This window comes from Gorilla gorilla, chromosome 16 (assembly GCF_029281585.2).
Source record: "Gorilla gorilla gorilla isolate KB3781 chromosome 16, NHGRI_mGorGor1-v2.1_pri, whole genome shotgun sequence".
NCBI classification, from domain to species: domain Eukaryota; kingdom Metazoa; phylum Chordata; class Mammalia; order Primates; family Hominidae; genus Gorilla; species Gorilla gorilla.
Window position 1 is genome coordinate 36,794,614 of NC_073240.2, and position 22,202 is coordinate 36,816,815.

A 22,202-nucleotide genomic window follows, 5' to 3' on the forward strand; every position below is an offset into this window, starting at 1 on the left:
GCCGTCACTTCTACCTCCAAATACCTCTTCAGCATTCCCCTTCTTTCGCACCTCTAGGGCCTCTCTCGTAGGCCCTTATCATCTTGTGTTCAGCTTGTGCGGAAGCTCCAACTGGCCTCCTGCCTTCCAGGCTCTCCTCCCTCCAGTATGTCCTGTCCTCCCTGTTCTAAAACAAGTATTTAATCATATAAACCCCCTGTTCAACAGCCTTAAATGATACTTTATTCTTTACAGGACTAAGTTTGTAGTTCTTAGGCTGGAACATAAGGCCTTTTCTAATCTGTCCCCTAAAGACACTTCCATCTTCATTTCCTGTGTTGGAAACATGTTCTCTTTCCTCTGGTCACACACAAGGTTAGAACAGAGTACATTTGTACTGATGATGGCCTGGGAAGGTAGGGAAAATTACCTGTAAAAGGCCAATGGTTAGGCTGGGATTTTATGTATGTCATCTCCTTTCACCCTCACAAGAACTCCATGAGGAGGCTGTAAGTACCCCTATTTCAAAAAGAGAACAACAAAAACAGTAAAGCTTGGTCCAAAGGTGTTCCATGCCTAATGGTAGAATAGGCATTCAAACTGAGATCTATCTGCCTCAAAGATCTTATGGTGTTTCTCAAAAGTGCTGTTTATTCACACTGTGTGCTCTTTCAAGGGGAGTTTTTTTCTTTCTGAAACACTCTTGTCTCCTCTAATCTATTCCACCTGGTAATCTTTTCTGCTTGGTTTTTGTTGCCCAAATTTGATACAATTTCTTCTATGAAATTTGTTCTATCTCCTTTTCTGTCTTAATGCTTCACACATTAGCCTCTATTGCTTATTGCATCTAATTGCAATCATAATTACCAAACTGTGAAGCCTTCAAATGGCAAAGAGAGTATTTTACACATATTTGTAATCCCAGCACTTTATATAATGTCTGGCACATAATAGGAGTTTTAAACATACTTCTTAAGAGATTGAATTAATGTATTTCTAGAATGAGGGTATTAGGTATATACCTTCTTAGAAAATTCAGGTGTAAAATACACGTTTTACTCATCATCATTTTAAATCAAAATTTTAAGCAAATTACTCCAAATTTCCATCCTACTGAGCTGACGGTAAATTTAATGTTGGGAGATCTCAAATCTGGGAAACTTATGTGATGCTCAAAAAATGGCAACCAGGGTAAGGGCCTGGGTTTTAACTCCACTATGTTCACCCTATACTTTTCTGTTATCCAACCTACATGCCCTCATTGTCAGATGGTTCTACGGTTTGTGTCAATGTGATCTTTGCTGAGGCAGAGAGACTAATGCTGGGTCCTGTGTTCTTTCTTTTTCTTTGTTTTTTTTTTTTTTGAGACAGAGTCTTGCTCTGTTGCCCAGTCTGGAGTGCAGTGGTGTGATCTCGGCTCACTGCAATCTCTGCCTCCTGGGTTCCAGCAATTCTCCTGCCTCAGCTTCCCAAGTAGCTGGGATTACTCACCACTCACCACCATGCCCAGCTAATTTTTGTAGTTTTCGTAGAGATGATGGTTCACCATGTTGGCCAGGCTGGTCTCGAACTCCTGACCTCAAGTGATTCACCTGCTTAGCCTCCCAAAATGCTGGGATTGTGGGCATGAACCACCACACCCGGAATACCCTCACTCCTTGCTGGTCCAGACCTCATTAGCTAAGTCTGGACAAAAAAAGTAGCACAAGAATTGCTTCAAATTAGAAAGTATTTTAAACGGAATAAAAATGAAAGCATGATTTTATCAAAATTTGTAGGTGTCATTTAAGCAGCACTGGGAAGGGTAATGTATAGCACTAAATGCCTACATTCTAAAAGAAGAAAGAGCTCAAGTCAATGACTACATATACTACTTTAAGAAAACAGGGAAAAAGAAAGAAAATTAAGCTGAAGTAAGAAGAAAAAAGAAATCATAAAGGCTAAATAAGAAGTCAAATAGAAAATAACAATAGAGAAAATTAATAAAACCAAAATCTCTAACTGTAGGATCAATAAAATTGATAAACCTTGAGTTAGACACATCAAGAACAAAAAAGAGAAGAAAAAATTACCAGTATGAAGTGTGAGAGAGGTGTCTTCATTACAGATTTGACAGATATTAAAAGGATAAAAAGATATCATGAACAATTCTATGCCAAAAATTTGACAACTTAAAGGAAATAGACAAATTTTTTGAGAAACACAAATGATCAAAGCTCATACAAGAAAAAATAGGTAATCTGAATAGCTATATACCTGTAAAGAAATTATATTTTCTCTTAAAGAGAACCCTTCCCTCAAGAAAACACTGTGTCCAAATGCCTTCACTGGTGAATTCTACCAAGTATTTAAGAAAGAGAAAATACCATTTTTATACAAACTCTTCCAGAAAATTGAAGGACATTGAATACTTTTCAACTTATTCCATGACTCCAGCACTGCCCTAATATCAAAACCAGAAAAAGACATTATATGAAAAAAACTCCAGATACCAATATTTCACATTTATATAACGTGTTTAGAATCACATAGATTTAAACTATACATACATATTAAAATGTTCTGTACACTATTTTAATAACTTGAATCCAACAGTATATAAAGAAGATAATTCAAAATATCTAGTATGACTTAGTTCAGGAATGTAGGAGTAGTTTAACAATAAAAAATCAAGACTGAGTGCAGTGGTTCACATCTAAAATCCCAGCACTTTGGGAGGCCAAAGCAGGAGGATGGCTTCAGCCGAGGAGTTCAAGATTGGCCTTGGCAATGTAGCAACACCCCACGTCTACAAAATAATAATAATCATAACAATAAAAACTAGCTGAGTGGGGTAGCACATGCCTGTCGTCCCAGCTACACAAGAGGCTGAGGTGGGAAGATCACTTGAGCCCAGGAGGTTGAGGCCTGGGTGACAGAGCAAGATCTTGTCTCAAAAAACAAAACAAAATTTAAAAAATCAATATAATTCACCATATTAGCAAATTGACTGTCTTAGTCCATTTGGGATGCTATAACAAAACACCATAAACTAGAAATTGATTTCTTACAGTTCTGAAAGCTGTAAAGTTCCAGATCAGGGTGACAGCAGTTTTGGCCACATGAGGGCCTCTCATAAATAGCCCCTCTTGCTGTGTCTTCACATGCTGGAAATAACTAGCTAGCTTTCTGGGGGTCTATTTTATAAGGATATAAATTCCATTTGTAATAACCTCCCACAGAGCCCACTTCCTAGTACCATCATCTTAGGGATTAGGATTTTTAACATACAAGTTTTGTGGGGGAAATGAACATTCAGAGCATAACACAGACTAAAAATTAAAAACAAGATGGTAACCTCATTAGACAGAAAAAGCATTTGATAAAATCTAACACTCATTCATAAATAATAAAAAAAACTCTCATCAAACTAGGAGGAGAAAGGATCTTTCTCAAACTGATAAAGGACATCTACAAAAACCTACAGCTAATGTCATACTTAATGGTGAGAAGCTACATGCTTTCCTCCCAAGTTCAAGAACAAGACAGGGATGTCCCTACCACTTCTATTAAACATTAGGCAAGAAAAAGAAATAAAAAGCATCAAGAGTGGAAAGCTAGATGTAAAACTGTCTCTATTCACAGATGACATGACTATGTAGACAATCCAATGAAATCTATTAAAAAGGTATAACTAAAAATGGATTTAGTGAAGTTACTATTTACAAGATTAATATGCAAAAATCACATGTATTCCACATCTTTGCAACTAAAATTGAATGTTTGAATTTTTAAAATACCATAACTCAAAAATATTGATGTTATTTACAATAACATTGAGAATATGAAATATTTCGGAATTTTCGGAATAACTGACAAAAGACATGTATGACTTGTAGTTTGAAAATTACAAAACACTGCAGAGACAAATTAAAGATGACCTAAATAATTAGAGAAATATACCTTATTCAAGGATAAGAAGATTCAGCAACATTGAGGTGTCAGTTATCCCCAAATTGATCCACAGATTTTTGGAGGATGATTATATTAACTATTTTTACCAGGGTGCTTATTTTATAAGTATGCACATATGTCAAAATTTATCAAATTGTATACTTCAAATATGTAAGTTTTTTTGTATGTCAATTGTACTTTAATAAAGCTGTTTAAAAAACAAACAAACAAACAAAACCTCCTTGATAGGTCTTCATAGCTTTCATGTGATAAAGTTGCATGTTTTTAATGGAAAAACAAGGGCTTTAAGATTTTCCTATCCACTTAATTACTTCAGGAAAATCACTTCACCTCTGTTAAGTGTGGATTCCTCCATCGAACAGGGACAATAAAGTTTGGCCAAAACAGTTGTTGTTAGAAACAATAAAACATTTTATTTAAAGTGGCTAGGATAGTGCCTGTCACCTTGTGTATGAAATGCCTTAAACTGGAGGTAAGCAATTTATTAGCTGTTGCCTTAGAGATTACTCACTACTTAAAAGGAAGAGAGTAGCACATAAAAGAACTATTTCCCTTAGTTCACATTTTGCTTAGGGCTTATCCTGACTTGATGTCACAAAATAATTTATAGAACCTTATGTCATACAATTTAAAATCTTACAGATGTTCACAATGGACATTATGATTTGTTACCATTGCCTGAATTTTGCTACATTTTTGTTTGCAATACTTCATTTATACAATCACAGCCTTACTATATTGAGAGGTAACTCTGTTTCCATTGACTTTTTAAAAATTAATGAATTTCAACCTAAAGCAAATATTGATAAACCATATATGCCATTTGAAATGTACAGTTTTCTTTCCTCCAAAGCAAATGCAGCAAAAACTTACATTTATCTATGAACTTTAGTAGTGAGTGTTACTAGCTTTATGACCATGGCCAAGTCAATAACATTCCTAGATACAAGTTTCTTAGTTTTTATACAGTAAGGTCTGGATCACATGACTTCCAAGATCACTGTCTGCTTCAAAATTGTATTGCTGAAATAGTATATAATTATTTGAATTTTTTGAGTGCTATCAAATAAACAATCTTTGATATTTCAAAGCATGTTGTTGAATATTTAAAATAATTATATAACTATTGTTAGCATGTATGTATGTCTTAACATAACACCATGATTGTACATGTATAGAGATTTTTATTGGATAATTTGTATCAGCAGACAATTCAGAGTTTTCAAATTTGTAGAAAGAACTGATTAGAACTAATTGTATAACATTTAAAGAATACCATCACTCTAAAATAAATGTCAGTGAAAGGGGCATGAGTTGGATCATTAATTATTACCTTAAAGTTTTTATTTTATCAGTGTGCACAAAGATTTCATTTTTCTGATTTGGTATACATGGAATATTTACTTAGAATACTCAGTTTCATTCTATTTTAGAAGGTGATAGGATAAAAATGTACTCATATTGTACCTGGACTTCTCAGTAGGCCATATTTTATTTTGGGTTACAAAACAGAAAAATGAAAGAGAATATAGGCAAGTAGGATTTATTCGTATAAGTGTGCACATGTACACATGTGGGTGCTATTGCTAAGTCTTAAAAAATTATAATAAATGGTAGGCAGTTTTGTTGTTTATTTGCCTCAGTATTAAAACTGTATCTTTAAACAATAAAAAGTACTATTCTTTGTCTACTTGCCTAATTCATGTTTGTATACATGTTTGTAAATCCATACAAATATGCTTTGATGAATACAATATTGTAGAATTCACAGTAGAAAATTTAAACTTAATTGTGTCTTTAATTTCTTAAGAATCAGATGAGGGATAATGAACTCATGTATTAGTAAATAAAAACACTCATGTACATTTATATATGCACATTTGTGTATAAATGTATGTGTGTGTATACATATATACAGAGAGAAAGAGAATGGGAGAGAAGGAGAGAGAGAGAGAGGTACATACAGATGTATTCATAAGAATTTAAGAATATGTTAAAAGAAACTGATCAAAATCACAATAGAAGTTGAAGACAGCACTCACAAAATCTGCAAACTTCTACATGATACCCAGAATAACTTTTTTTAGAAAGGGAAAAATAATTATAAAATATATTGTGTTAATAAATCAGAAAAGGCGCTTGAAATAATCTCATAAAATGTTATAGCTTAAATAATGCCCTTCATCAGTATTCTTTGTTTAACATTTTATGTTTATTGATAAATGAAGATGCATTTAAATAATTCAAAGAAAACATTAGCTGCAAGCAAGGAATTAATAATTGATAGGACTGGAAGGACTCTTTTCACTTGGGAAATAGATAATATTAGCTTAATGTGGGGCTGTAGGAACAGAGGAAATGTAATGGATCTGCTTGCTTTAAACTGATGATGATTATTGTGGTCTAAAAGTTGCTACAAAGGCAAAAGTGGGGCAGCTCCGCAAGTGCAATAGATTTCACTCATAGGAGCTGACAGTGCACATTGTGGTCTGATGTGCCAGATTTATACATGGGAGGAGACCTAGTGATTATGACATAGACTAAAGAGATGAAAAATAATAATAGATGCAATTTAACTGTAATTGGAAAATGATAAGAAAAACCCTTTGAACATACCAAGAGGATAAAAATAAAGAGATTTTACTTTTCTCCTTCCTTGTACTTGAGGACGGAGGCCAGTGAGAACATGGCTACCTTGCTTTTGACAAGAAACACCCCTCATGAGGTTATAGCTATATTCTCACTGCAGTTTAGTCAGCAGCTTCAGCTGCATGTGTGACAAAGCCAACACCTTCAGGGAGTCATGAGGGACGAACACCTCCAGAAAGAAGAGACACACACGTTGGCTATTTTGATCTCACCTGTATTTGTCCTTCTCCAAATATTACAGAAAATTAAGTTATGCACATCTGGGAGTTCCAGAGGTCATTAATTTTGTCCTGCTTTCTCAGTCTCCTTCTCCTGTCCCTTCACTCCCCAGGCAAGAGCGTTATTCTTGAGAGTGCCCAGGGAAGGTTCAAACTGCTCCCTGGTAAATGCATCTTTGCCATTGGGAAGGGCTCTATAATTTCTAATCTGGCATAATTTAAATATATGTCTTTAATAGTTATATTTAATTCATCCTGGTCAAAACGAACCTCTAAATACTCATAGCCATTTCATAAATCATCTCTCAAATTTGTCACTTTTGCCTTAGAAACATTAATTTTCAAAACTCTAGAAGTGGATTAGTTTCAGAAAAATTACCTCTTTATGAAAATTTCAGCCATTTGCAAAGTCTACAGATTCTATATCCTACCCTCCTGGGCTGACATGAAATCTTAAATTCTTGTATACATTCCACTCAAAGGAAACAATAATGTATCTCACCATTTCTGTTTTAAATTGTGTTCTTAAATGTTATTAATTTTTTATTGTGGCAAAATAATATAAAACTTACCATCTTCATCATTTTAAGTGTACTGTTCATAATGTTGTACAACCATCACCATCTATCTCCATAACTCTTTTCACCTCATAAAACTAAAACTCTCTACCCATTATACAGTAACTCCCCACTACGCTCACCCCCCAGCCCCTGGCAACCACCATTCGGCTCTCTGTCTCTATGATTTTGACTACTCTAAGTACCTTATATAAGTGGAGTCATATAATATTTGTCTTTTCATGTCTGGCTTATTTCACTAAGCATAATGTCGTCAAGACTTATCCATTTTGTAGCATGTGTCTGCATTTCCTACTTTTTTAAGGTCGAATAATATTCCACTGTATGTCTATAACATATTGTATCACTCTGTTCTCATATTGCTAATAAAGACATACCCAAGACTGGGTAATTTATAAAGAAAAGGGGTTTACTTGGCTCACAGTTCCACAGGGCTGGGGAGGCCTCAGGAAATTTGCAATAATGGCAGAAGGAGAAGCAAACACGTCCTTTTTCACATGGCGGCAGGAAGGAGAAGAATGAGCAAAAGGGGGAAAACCCCTTATAAAACCATCGGATCTTGTGGGAACTCACTATCATGAGAACAGCATGAGGGTCACAACCCGCATGATTAAATTACCTTCCACTGGGTCCTTCCCACATGTGGGGATTATGGAAACTACAATTTAACATGAGATTTGGGTGGGGACACAGCCAAACCATATCACATATTGTGTGTATCCATTCACTCACCGGTGGCTATTTGGGTCATCGTTTCTTTTGGTTAAATATTACAGGTCAAGTCCTTCTGCTCTCACCCCAGCTCTTCACACAAAACTCAGAAGAGCACATACAATAAGAGAGAGAGAAAAAAAAAAGAATCTCTATTTCTCCCAAGTTTCTGTTTCCTTATTTGAAGAAACAAGAACTAAAATGGAGTCAGGATATCAAAGGCCTCCTGAGATGCAGGCAGGGAAAATAAACAGGTGTGGTGCGCTAGGTGAAGGGGGAAACCAAAGTGAAGAAAATGTGACCAACTCTGGTACTTATGAGCTCTAGATCATTGCAGCCATGCAAAAATGTGAATTAGGCATTGCCATAGATTCAATTTTCAAGAGAAACCAGAAATATGGTTCTTATTTTGTGTGTGGCGTTTCACAAGCTTTAAATGTCAGACCAAATTCAAAGAAACAAGTTTTGCTCGAATTAATCCATGTTGTGCAGTCCAAATAAATGTGTCTGTATGACCATAGGCCAGGGGAGTGACTCTATCCAGAAACCCTGAGTGCATCCTGAGCTCCCCGCTTGCCCTCCCCACAAATGCATGAACTGACTTCCACTATGAAGTCTCTCATTCACCTAATATCATTTTGATCATTCCTTTTACTTTGGAAGTCACTCTTCACATAGTCACTAGTATTTTGCTATTTAGAGCTTAATGAAATTTTGCGTTTTTAAAAGTATTCTTAAAATTAACTTTTTAACTGATCAAGAAAAACATGGATTATTGTAAAAACTATAGAAATTGCCCATAATTTCACCACCTCAAAGCAATTAGTGTTACTAGTTTAATGTATTGCATTCTCTTTTATTTTCCTATCCATGTACATTTTATATTGGATAGTAACTAAAATCATAGTGTATATTTAATTTTGTTGAGATGCTATTTTTAATTTGTTATGAGTTCTCTTGTGCAGACTTAAAGCAGTTTTAGAGAGAGGAATTACTCTTTACATAGCTTTTAAAAATGTTTTTCTCCTAAATTCTGGACCTGATATCTTACTAATTGTCTTTATTGAGGGCAAAGATTGTGTGCTAGTTAACAAAGAGGCAAGTTAAAATTAGTTTAGGTCACGGATGGTATGTTAAGGTCAACCAACTTACAGATGTACAGGAAAATTTCAAGGCCAACTAGTAGATTGCTAGTAATCAGCTACTAACCTCTATTCTGAGTTTTCCAATTTCTTGACAAGATGTTTTTTAATTCATTCATTTATTCATCCACTTATTTCTTCATTTATTTAACTTTATTTTTAATCTTGCTGTTGGTGTTCTGGGCTTTGTGCCACATGCTGGCAATACACAGACAAATGTAACACAAACTCAACCTCCTACCAACTTTTCCTCGTAGCAGAAGAGTTAAGTAAATGTATAACTAAATCCCGCAAAAGCACTAGGACATACTAGAGAGGCTTAAAGATCTGAGTTCCAAAACATGAATAGATAAATAATGCCTAAGTGGCATTATATATATATATATATAATGTATATGTATATATATGATATATATATATAGTATGTATGTATATGTAATGTCCACTTATAATGCCTAAGTGGACCACAGCACATTAATAGAACTCCCTCATGACTTCCACTTCTTTTGTTGTCCACTTGGGACATTTGGATGGTTTGTGTGTAACTTATTCTTCCACATGTTATTTTAAGTATATTTATAGCTTATTTTTCACTCTTAATTTCTTGCTTTTTCTCACCTGGGATGATTTTCATTATTTTTTCCTTTGATATATCTTTTCCACTTTGTAAATGCAATTCAATAATCCTCTTTTCTAGCTATTTGTCTTGAAATCTACCACTTACCTCTTGATTACACATTCATTATATCAAGCATTAAAAAGCAGTTACATGTGCCAGTTTATATGACTATGTAAAACTTGTAAAATATCCATAGTGCTCAAAGAAGTGGCATTTTAGGTGAGATGCTGAATAATACTAAGTATGAGGTTGACTCCTTTAAACTCTTAGAATTTCTAAACCAGTCTTGAGTGTACTATAAAAGACAGAATCAAATGCCCAATTTATGCAGTTAGATAACATATTGAGCTTTTCAGCCTAGTTAAGTATTTTAGCTGGTACTGATTGAAGAGAGGACTGCATCTGTTCCAGCAGGGAGCAGACACGCGTGAGAGTTTGATAAAAGCTTCTTGCTGTAGAATTGTCCCACTATCAATTATCCAATAAAATAGGATATCAAATGTCATCTGTAGGTATAAATTTGAGAAGCCTAAAAATTCAAGGCAACCACTTATTTATGAAGCAGGCATAGCATTTTGTAAGAACAACAGTTACAATATGTTATAAGAGCCTCTATTGATATGTAAGAAATTAGAAATTAAAATAGCTTATGTTAAAGTGTTGTGAATGAAGGATAATAAATACAAAGCCCCTATCTTTCTTTCATCTTCCAACTCACTAATTGAAAAAGACACAAATAGTGAAACAATTGGAAAACAATACAGGTCAAGAAAAAAAATCACATCATTAATGTCCATTACATATTTCTACTCATTTAACTTCTCTGTTCCAGAAAAATTTTATGCATAAAATAAAACAAAAACTTTTGTTCTAGCTTGGCCACAGTAAACAACTGAGTGTGATCAAGTTGTGAGAACAGTCTAACCTCAGCTCATGATTCCCAGAAGCTTCTAAACTGATTGAAAATGGCCTGTTCAACATTTAATGAAATTCACATTTCTGAGACTCATTAGTTTGGATCTCTGGCTTTGCCTGATGGGTTAAATCAGAACATTTTATGTTAGTTAACTATTGCTGGCAAAGAGGAGAGAAAGAGGTAGGATAATACACTAAACTAAACAGCAGAATTCAAAGTGATTTCAGGAGTAACGGATCAATGGGAACCCAGTGAACCAAACCTGGATTTGAATCTCCTACAGACCTAAAGATTCCCCATGCTGCACATAACAGACGCTGGGCTGGGGTTAACAGTAGTCTCCTTGGCTTGAACCTCCACATCACTAACATTCTTTCCACAGTTGTTCATCACCACTTCTATGTCCTTCTATAGATATGTTCCTAATGTTGGACTTTAGGAACTGCAGTGGCAGACAGCAACTTTTATTTTCCCCAGCCACCATAGCCCCACTCAATATGACATTTAGACAGATGAGCCAGCAATACAGTAGTTACATGTGTCTGGGATTTGATTTTTAAATTATATGTACCGCTTTTAATAGCATGATTACAGCTGTTCAGTAAGTGATGCCTCTAGACTGAAGAGGACCGAAATGAGAAGCAGGCCAGCTAAGAGGGCTGGGAGCAGCACGTTCCCCTTGTTATTGCCAGCTAGTGGGGAGAGAACATATGGCCACTTTACAAAGGTGAGTTACCAGCAAACAAGCAGGAATCCCAGCCAAATAGCTCCTAGCCTGATTTCTTAGTTTACATTCATTTATGTTCTCCTCTGTCAATTTTTCTTCTCTCTTATGTTGGATTACCTTTTTTTTAAAAAAAAAGAATTGGGGCTGAGAATATATAAAGAGCAACTTTTGCAAGCAGGAAAATAACTTAGGAAAGAAATTATCAGGGTGACACACTACCTGCAACTTATAAATAATGAAGAACTGGTTGGTGCAATTAAAGAATGTTATATTTGACACTAGAACAGGCAGAACTTATCTGAAATTTTCGTTCTAATGCTTGGTAGCTAAGGGGTCTTGTACAGGTCATGGAACCTCACTTTGTCTAAGAATCTCTAGCTACAAAAGGAGCAAGGGCCATGTTCAAGTTTGCCGTAGGAATTAAGTAAAATAGCGGATGTAGCCAGGTCAGCATTATACCTACAGATAGCATGTAGTAGGTACTCAAGGAATTACTATTATTGTTATTAATCTTCCAATGGCATTATTTTGCTTTCCTAGAAATAACATAGAACCAGGGAGAAATTTGATTGAAGCTAAGAGGCCGAAAATGACCGCAAATTATAGTTTTCTCATGTCTAAAATGGGGATATCTGTGAGGATTACACAAAATAATCTATGCAAAAAAAAAACCCAGTAAAATTCCTGTTTCAAAGAGGTATTCAGCAAACAGATACAAATATTGCAACAAGATTTTGCAAAGTAAGTTTTACTATGTGTGAATGCATGATGTAGAAAAGGGAAAAGGAATTTTGAGTAAAATCATAATGTGGAGAACCTTGCTAAGAAGAATTTAACTGTATTTTCTTCATTTCCTCTAATCATTTTCAAGAAAAGGAAAAGATAAATATTGTATCTAGTATCTTCCCTTGTTATTTAGGATTCTGGCTTCCTTTCAGATTTTAAAAAAACCTCATAGGCAAAAAAATAAAAAATAAAAATATTGTATTTATTATATCATTCAGGATTGCTTCCAAGTACACACATGCACACACATACACAAGGTTGCTGCCAAGTACACACACCACATGCACACACATTACAAGGTAAAATATAAAAAGCGGTGAAGAAGTCAGAGTAAAAGAAAAATTAGAGTAGAAAAAATATGACATGACCAAAAGTGAAATTAACTGATGAAATGCACTCTGTAAAGTTTTGTAAACTGGCTAGAGGGAGGCCATGGGTTTCATACTAGGCTTGCATTATAATGAAGTCAGCTAGATTTTTAACTATTCGGAGTGATTCTTGCCTCTTGCATGCTTGCTATCCCTAGAGTTTGAGTTTATACTGGAAGCACTAAAACAAATATCAGTATCTTTCCAATACAGGACACAATCTACAGAATTTCTGTTCATTTGGTTGAAATCTTCATGGTGCTTAGTTAAAACTATTCTGCATCCATTAGAAAAGTGAGGCTGAAATGCATATTCAGATGATGATCATAGTCAGAATGGGAGACACAGGGGACCAGCTGAGCATGGCTGGCTAGAGACGATACCCCATCTGCTGCTCTGCTCCAGCCAGTCTCAGGAGCCTTAGGGGAGCCTGGGCTGGTGTGGCCAGCGTTTATTCATCAATCTCTTTATTTCTGGGGATTACTCAATTTAGCTTCTCAGATCTACTTCTTTTACTGGGGAATGGGTGTAATAAAAGTATATATGTAAGTAGATACATGAGATGATGACAAACATCCCAAACAGAAGAACAAACTGGTAGTTCTGCATAAAAAAGAGATGCTAGATAAAAACAGTTTTCAAGGATGCTCCCTCATTTGACAAAATTACCATTGAGACTGCTATGAAGAGCATGCATTCGTAGACAGCTTTTAAGTTTTAAAATGCTTTCATTTATGGGGATTACCAAACTTTTCCAGTTAAGAATCACAAACAGCAGACAAGAATGAATGATTAATGCTGGAGTTCCTGGAGTATGGGCCAAAGAAGTTCCCCCAAAGTAAGATTTTTTTTTGAAATTTTACATTTTATCTTAATGATTCACACAAAATCCATGATATAACTATCTTTATTTTAATAAAAAAGCCTAATTAAAAACTATTTTGACTATCTTACACAATCTTATAGTAAAATTGATGCTCTAGGAAGATGCAATGTTGGTATCCCATGGTTTCAAGGACCTTGCAACCAGGAGTATGTGTACTTCATTGGAGGGGCAGGGAGCTACACATATTCCTCCAAATCTCATTATAGCCTTTAAGTGGAAGATGAATAACGAATATTCTTGTTCTTATTTAGCAGATACAGAAGATTAAGCTCAAAGAAATAAAGTGCCTAATTCCCACTTCTAGTTAGTGAGGTCCTTGGGACTAAAATCAGCTCCATTTAACTTCCTGGCTTTGCCCCATTTGGAATCTCCAAATTCAGCTTCTATGAATCTTCAGTTCAGACTTTGTGTGAATGTTTTTAGAACTTTAGGTCATCTTCCAAATTTTGGAGATGAAAAATGCATCTAAAGAATCTCAAGATGTGAGATAGTTTTGCTGATGCTGATTACGTTTTACATTGTTTTATTTGTTTCTGATTGAGGGTAACCAACCTATTGCATGTCATGAATTTGATGTGCTAAGTTCTGCCTCACCATATATTTGCTTTCTGATGATTATGTTCACAAACATCTATGCAAAGGAATAACGTTCTTTCTCTTTCATGTTGCAGTGACTGTGTTATAGATGGTTGACAATAGGGGATGAAAATTGCCCCTACTCTTTGAGATGACTGCTATTGAATGGAGCAGTCTTTGAAAGGCACCAACCCTTCCTAACTGATGGTGGTCTCTTGAAAGAGGCTTTTCCAAATTTGTCTTCTGAAAGTGTTGTGGTTGGGGACAGTTCATAACCCTTTCTAATAGAGAAGATGGATTAGTTTTGACTCACTCTGTGTAAGAAGCTTGGTTGTGGTCCAGCTGGCAAGGTCATAAAGCAAAGTAATTACTTGAAAGTAAAAGGAAAAGATAAATATTGTATCTAGTATCCTCCCTTGTTATTTAGGATTCTGGCTTTCTCTTGGATTAAAAAAAAAAAACTCATCTTTTTAGGGTCAAGAAAAAATTTCCATGATATCCCAATGGAAAAATCCCACTTAACAGTGATTGTGGTATTAATAGTGGTATTCTTTATTTTCTTTGGAACGCCTTTATCTGAATCATATTAATTAACTTAGTGCCAGAGTCCCAGAATCCACAAGGAATAGTAAGACAAGTTAAAACATGTAACTATGCAAAATGTGAAGCACAGTTCATTTCTTAAGACAACTGCTATTTAAATCATATGATATATCATCTCTATATCTTCTATGGTGATGAACGGCTAGAGAATATGTCACTGGCAAATAAATGTACATAAGTAGAATAAGTATACAAAAGATTGAGTTGACATTGTAGTATGCAATATTTTTATGGTTTTCAAAGGAGCAGAAGGGCAAAAGAATAGCTCAAATCTAAAAACACATTAGTTACATGACCTAATTCTTTTTGTAAATGTTCTGAGATTAGGGACTAAATAAAAATTTATAACTATCAGAAGTGAGCCAAAAGGTTTCATGACTTGTTTAAAACACTCATCATAGGTTTATCTAACAAATAATGTTATAATAGGCTTCGTCATACACTGCTGAGAAGTTTAGAATTTGGTGAAACTAAGAGAAGTTAGAAAAATGTAGGGCACTAATGCTAAAATGCTTTTAATGTATCAATTTTCCTCTCAATGATTAATCTTCTCCTAGTTTTTTAGGATTAAAAATTAAGAATCATCATCATATGTGAAATAACTCATCCAAACTATATAGTTCCAACAAAAATGCTTCCTAGAAAAACAGACCTCTAGGAAAATACACATCTCCATTTTTAAATTGCTCTTAGTAATTCACTGTAATTCAGCCTATGAAAACCTTTTCAGTGGTGGGCTCTACTTAGCAGGCACAAAGCTGGAGAAGGACACCGCTTCACCCACAGGTGTTAGGCAAAGGGATTGATTGCTGGGTCAGAGCTACTCAAAGTAGGATTTTAGAGGGCATAAACCTGTATGTATTTGACAGTTTAACAACATGGCAGTTAGCTATACTTCTGCATAGAACTTAGAATCTGGGATAGAAATATATATTTTCTATACAGTTCTACACCTTTGCTACTCAGTTTTAAAAGTTTGTGATCTTTCAGAAATCAAGCAAGGACGGTCCCTCACTGAGGATGGTACAACTTATGATTTTTCACCTCCATGATGGTGCAGAAATGATGTGCGTTCAGTAGAAATCTACTTTGAGTACCCACACAACCATTCCATTTTTTACTTTCAGTACAATATTCAATAAATTGCATGAGATATTCAACATATTATAAAATAGGGTTGGTATTAGATAATTTTGCCCCATTGTAGGCTAATGAAAGTCTTCTGAGCGCATTTAACATAATGTAGGCTGAGCTATGATGTTTAGCAGGTTAGGAGTATTAAGTGCATTTTGATGTATGGTATTTTCAACTTAGGATGGGTTTATTAGGATGTAACCCCATCATAAGTCAAGAATCATCTGTATATGTCCCACAGTTAACATACCTTCTAGTACAATAATACTATAGGAAGAGCATGCTGGGGATTATATGGAAACTATTTGGCAATGGACACAGCATAGGCAGTGACCAATGATGAAAAATGCCTTTTGCGGTTCAAGTCCAGGCAGCCCTTTGCTGGTCCAAGCTTCAGTCCTTTAGTTTCTGGATTTTCTCATGGGAGACATGCTGGTCTTAAACAGAAAAGGCTGTGAGGGTTTCAGGCAAGGCAGTGGCTAATTTTTGAGTATACAATAATATTTCAATATTTTAACTTCTAGTACAGTTGTATCACTTCACGCCATGGAATATTACCCGTGGTATTATGTAGTAATATCACTGAGAGGTTAATTTGGTTTCTGTAGCTGCTGTGGAATCTAATTTTAAGTTTTCCTGGAGAAAAGCATTCTGAGTTCTTTTTCCTATTTATAACTTTTATTTTACTATTACAAATCAGTTTGAAACACAAACTGATTTTTACTTTGGACACCATCTGTGATATGATATTATACTGCCACCTGTGATTTATGCAAGAGATGCATTTCTTTCTCTAACCTGAGGCAATAGAAAGGAAATACATTTTGGTTAATAATAATAATCTTTCTCAAGCTCTTCACCTAGCTAAATAATAACTGTCTACATAGCTTCTTAGACATGACTTCTCTACTTCACAAGCTTTAAAAATGAAGCATACATCTAGCTATTTAAGGTTTTCAAATTCCAGAGTCCACTCTAGCTTATGAAATTCTACTTAAATAAATAAGGCAAATATGTGGCTATGGTAGGAAAGGTCTGACCAAATGCAGAAGATGATCAGCAAAAGGTCTTGCAAGATTGGCCACATTCTCCTACCTTTATTCAGGACCACATGTCTAACGTTTAGCAATTGGCATTGCCTAGACCTGAACTGTCCAACACAATAGCCACTAGCCACATGTAGGGATTTAAATTCAAACGCATACTTGATAAGATTAAGCAAAATTAAAAGTATAGTTCCTCAGTCACATATTTCAAGTGCTCACTTAGCAACCTATGGCTGGTGGCTAACATATCGGACAGCAGGGTAAAAGTTCTATTTTATTACAGACAGTCCTATTGGACACTCCTGGTCCAGAGGTTCATTACATCTAATTTTTATTTCTCTTAATAAAGATAAAAATATCTCATCTTTTCCTATCTCCAGAGGAGTGAGAAACAGGTTGGCGTATCATTTCAAAGTTATGTTTAGGTTTCTAAAAATGGTTATTGTCATGTTTTTCACTTGTGTGCTTTTTCTTCTTCTTTTTTTTTCCCCCTGGTTGAGATGGAGTCTTGCTCTGTTGCCCAGGCTGGAGTGCAGTGACACGATCTTGGCTCACTGCAACCTCTGCCTCCTGGGTTCAAGCAATTCTCCTGCCTCAGCCTCTGGAGTAGCTGGGACTACAGGCGCCTGCCACCACGCCCGGCTACTTTTTTTATTATTATTTTTAGTAGAAACGGGGTTTCACCATGTTGGCCAGGCTGGTCTCGAACTCCTGACCTCAAGTGATCTGCCCACCTCTGCCTCTGTAACATGGATTTAATATTGAATATGTCATAATGTGGCACTAAAAATTCATTTAGATACATTTCTATTAAAAATCATAAGACACTGACTTTTTAATCACTCTCCTCGCTCCCTCCCCACCCTCAAATTAAGATTTGTCTTTATTCTTCTTAATTCTTTTTATTCTGGATAAAAACTAATATTCAGATAATTTTCTTATGTTGCCCAAATGTAGACTCACCTAGAACAAGGGATAGGCTTTCAAACTAAATTCAAGTTTTCCTCCACGGCATTCAGGAAAACTGGTTTGCAGGGGTAGACACCTGCAACATTCTCCTAGACAATACCTGAATGCTGAATAATTTGTTCTTGCCTCAGTTATCCTTGACTACACCACTCTGATGAAAAATAGGGAGAAAATTTCACCCACTGTTTGAGCTACATGAGGCCCTGCTCAGGTGAGATCAGATGCTTCCTTGGATTGACTGATTCTTTTGGCATCATCTATTGATCTGTGAAGGAATGCTATTTGAACACCAGCCATATCTTAATTCTCCTATTGGGATCACCAGACAACACAAGTAGAACAGAGTCCTCCTTTTGCAATGATTTTATCAGCGCCCTCTGGTTCTATCACCTGCCATGAAAGGCAGTGCCTCTTAAGAAAAATTTCCAGGGTGTAAATTTAATCCATGTGAGTTTAGACTCTGGCAGACAGAACTGTAGATTAGGGTATGTCTTTAGAGTTTTGCCCTTGGCTGCGATAGGAATTTGCTGGAACTGGGCTGGGGATGTTGTTGAAAGGATGTTTTCTCCCAACTGGCTGACATTCAGTGTGCCTGCATGGTATTGATACAGTATTGGCATTGACAATGTCACTTCTAGCAGTCTCATTTTTTAGATGTTGATATTAAGGGTGCAAATTTTGTTTATTTTTGCAGTGTTAGAGGAAAAGAATAAAAATTTCTTGATGCTTACAGTATACAGGATTTGGTATGCCAGGACAAATTCCTTAAGCTAATTTCCCCTTGAACATTTTGGAGTACTAATTTAAAAAATGGGTGTTGTAGATTTTTGTTGTTTGCATTAAGTTATATTTAAAATAAATATGCAAAGGTAAGAGAGAAATTGTATCAATTGTACTGACTCAATTTCTGGAATGTAACTAGTCCAGATAATCCAGGCATTTTAATTCTATTGTGCTTTGTGAGTTTAAATTTAAAAAAATTATCATCTTCAAAGCTTTTTTGAATTCCCAGAAAATCTTTATTTTAGTCCTTCAGTTTTCTTTTTGAGCCAAGGATCATAGCCTCCCCTTACTGTTCCTGAAATATATCCATCAAGTCGTTTTTAGTATAATTGTGTTTACAGACAATGGTGAAGACAACTATTTAATCACATTTTCTCATGTTTTAAAAAGCAGATAAATTTAGCTTGTTAGACTCAAAAGGATAAACCACTGCCAACACATATATGTCAACAAATCAAATGCCCAATTCTGATGATCTCTCCTGCTGAAATTCTCACTTATAAATCTGTTTTCTATTCTTGCACTATCTTTTTCCTGGACCATTATGATAATCTTGTAAAAATTCTCTCTATGTTCCTATATTCATTTGTCTATGAAATTCATCTGCCTAAAATATAATTCTAATTATATTGCAACAGAGGTCCCTGTCTGAAAGTTTAAATGGTTAAGTATTGTGCAAATCTCTTAGTCTGGAGGTCAGAATCAAAGCTCCCCATGGTCTGTCCTCAAATAGCTTTTCTTGTCTTATCTCTCCCTGCTCCTTGAGGGTAGGCCTGCATTTTATCCAGCCTTAATTCACTAGTGCCACATAACATTGCCTGGCACAGAGGTGGTGCTCAAGAAAACATGTTGAAATTTCATGTGCTACCTATAGCTATTGATTGAAAAAGATCCCAACAGCCTCCCCTCCCATTCTCATATCTTTGCTTACATTGCCCTCCTTACCTAAAATGACATTTTTCCTCCATCTCCTCTTTCCATCTTACAACTCACTCTTTTAAGACACATTTTAAATGTTTTCTTTTCCAGAAATCTTCTCTGATATTAAAACTGAATATGCTCTCTCCTCAGAATCTGATATCCTTTTTAGAACACTTATTGCACATACCACATTCTGCATTATGTTATAGCTACTTGTCGATGTGTCTTAATTACCCTACTAGATTCTAAGTATTTTGGGGACCAGAAATTGTGTTATAATCATTTTCTGCCTTATCCACAGTGTCTAATATAACATTATTAATCAGGCAGTAAGCAAACTCTGTCCCATTTTGAGCACAAATTGTGTAAGTCATTTATTATGTAATAGATAACCTAAAAACATCAAAAGAAACCATATCTTGCACACATAGATAGTGTCTTTCAAACATTTATGCCCACATCACAATATTTCTGGTTTAATAATACCTTAAATCAAGCCATTTATAAAGATATTAAATACATACAAATTAGCTTAGATGAACCAAAATGACAAATTGTTTTTCATATAAAAATTGATCAAATTCAACCTAAGAAAATAATCTATACCCAATTAATTCCTGATAATGTAGGTAGAAATTTCATTTAATCATTAATTGTTCCTTGCTGAGAAATGATGTTTTTCCTCCAGTTACTCAGAGTCAGGCTCTCTCCACCTCCGTGTCCTTTCTGGGGGTTACATTCTTGACCTCCCTGACTAGTGGTGGGTCTTTCCTATGCCCTCGGGGTTTACTTATCAGCCAACTGATGTTCTGCATGGACTTTTTGTTCTTAACTTTATAACATGTGAATTTGTAGCTTCTCTTTGTCACAGGTTTTGGCTATTTCTCTTCACAATGAACAACTCATGGATTAACAACCTTACTTTTGAGAAGAGTTAAATTCCAGACATTCTATTTGGAGGGAAGGCAATTCCAGAGAATAAACTCTCCTTCCTCTATTGTATTAACCCATCTTCCACTTAATACCAGATATACAAAGTGATGAGTGACTATGTAACACACTGCCCTTATGGTTGAGAACTCAGGGGCTGTAGTCAGGTGGCACTGGATTCAAATGCCGATTCTGCCACATACTGGCCGCAGGACTTTGGTCGCATTACTTAACTTCTCAGAGCTTTACAGGTGGGAATAAGAGTACCTGAGGTCATGTATGTAAAACACTTAACTCCATACCTGGCAGGGAGTAGACATTCAATAAATGGTAGTTATTTGCTATTATATGTATAAAGTTGGGTTTGCAGCAAGGGGGAAAGAACATTCCAGATCAGGAACCAAAAGCTACAGAGATTAAAGGGACCAGAATGCAAATAAGGATGAACAGAGTCTAGTCAACCTGAACTTTGCCTCCCAGGGGACTATCGGCAATGTCTAGAGACATTTTTTGGTTGTCACAAGAGAGAGAGTGCCACTGGCCTCTGTTGGGTAGAAGCCAGATTCTGCTAAACATTCTGCAACGCACAAGACAGCCCCCGACAACAAAGAATGACTCAAAGTGTCAATAGTACCAACACTGAGAAACTCTGAATTAGATGGATTTTCAAGGAATATACAGTTGGTTATGTCTTATACTTATTTGTACACTCAAAGATTTATACAAAGTAAATATGTATTCATTCATTGTTGATTTATTGATATGGAAAAATTAGATCAGCATAAGATGTATTTTCCCTCAAGATTTTTCCAGGGTATGTATGCATTGGCAGCATTTACTCTGCTCCTGGTTCTGGAAATTGGCAATTTTGAAAAAAAAGACCACGTCAGTAGCCCTTTTTCTCCCTTAAGTGCAAAACCAAATTGTTACTCTAATTTATTCAACAGATTTACATTAAAAAAAATCTTAATTTTAGGTATCTTACAAAGAATGCCATGATCTTAATTGCATTGATGAAAAGCAAAAAAAAAAAAAAATAGATTCAGAATGTCAGTTTGCCCTTAAGTGATGTATTAGCTACAAGAAATCTCATTACAATTTGATGCCTGAATCCCTTGAAGGAAAGATCTTATATTGTGAAGGTAGCATATGTGTCATGTGATGTAAGTACTTACTTTTATTGAATAGGTAAGTATATAATAGCTAAAAGCCCCATAAATCAGCTAAATGTTCTCTCAATTTACAGAGAATATTTGATCAGAGAACATTGCTGTCTGGTGAACGACGGGGAGGAAAAGGAGATACGAAATGCAATAGAGATGGATATGAGGACTAATTCCTTTCGATTCAGAGTATCAGATTTCAAGTCACAGATGGACAACCTGCACTGTACTGTCCATAGACTGCCCAGGCAATTTAAAAAATTTAAGACTTGCATGTTAGATGTGGTGAATGGGGAGTTACATGCATATAGCCAAATCACTCCAGAGGGACATCCAAAAATAACGGGAGAGGATAGATGCTGCGTAGATATATTCAAGGAAGTCATTTTTCATTGGACTTTTTATTTAAGCAAATTGAATGGTGATGAAAGAAAAAAGCAACTATATGGTCAATATCTGTCAGAGAGCCTTGTTCATCAGCAAGGCAAGGAAATACTCTGTCTGGTAGCTAGGAATGAAGGATAAATTTAAATGGCCCAGAAGG